The 861-nt window shown below is 33.2% G+C and overlaps 1 pseudogene; it reads right to left on the minus strand.

The window, feature by feature from the left end:
- Positions 1-314: 314 nt before the first annotated feature.
- Positions 315-433, minus strand: LOC111745392 (annotated as a pseudogene).
- Between the last annotated feature and the right edge of the window lie 428 nt (positions 434-861).

The following is an 861-nucleotide window of genomic DNA, read 5'->3' on the forward strand; positions in this document are numbered from 1 at the left end:
GATATAGAGGAAACTTAAATGCCTATTGCTAACTAAAAGCATCCAGTTTAATTATACTTTATAACTCCAACTATAGACATTATGGAAAAGGAAAATCTATAGAGATAGTAAAAAAAAATCAGGTTGGGGGTGCAAGATATTAATATTAGGGGAAACTGTTGGGAGGTGGGTAGGGCAGAGGGGATATAGGAAAACTCTATTTTCTACTCAATTTTAACATAAACCTAAAACTGCTCTAAAAAAATAGTCTATCAAATTATTTTATTTATTTATTTATTTATTTATTTATTTATTTATTTATTTATTTATTTTAACTTCTACAGCACCTGGTCTTCCTAGGTGGTTTCTCATCCAAGTACTAACCAGGCCCGACCCTACTTAGCTTCTGAGATCGGATGAGATTGGGCATGTTTGGGGTGGCATGTTCGTAGACTTCAAATTAATTTTTAAACTATAAATCATCAAGACAGAAGGATGAGGATTCTCTTCATTTGGAAGACCATTTTTCTTTACTAAAATGTTAGTGATAACTGATATACCTCTCTTTACTAGTTAGAAAGGACTGGGAAGACTTGAGAAAAGAACCATTATTCTCCCCTGTCAGATGAAAATAAAATTAAATACTAGCAATCGATTCCTTTCTGCATACTCCAAGCAAGAAGATACAGGAAAAAAAAAAAAAAAAAGATACTTCTTTGACTTTTCTCCCTGATAACTGATGACTTATGTTCTTGGCACTTAAAAGCACCAGACATGTGAGTAGGCATATGGAAATCAAAGGGCAGAATGTAGTTGAGTCCAGTCCTTATTCAATATTTGTAGGGTCCAACATTCAAAAGTAAATAGCAAATCCCATTCCCA

Source organism: Pteropus vampyrus, unplaced genomic scaffold (genome assembly GCF_000151845.1).
Source record: "Pteropus vampyrus isolate Shadow unplaced genomic scaffold, Pvam_2.0 Scaffold153, whole genome shotgun sequence".
Classification (NCBI taxonomy): domain Eukaryota; kingdom Metazoa; phylum Chordata; class Mammalia; order Chiroptera; family Pteropodidae; genus Pteropus; species Pteropus vampyrus.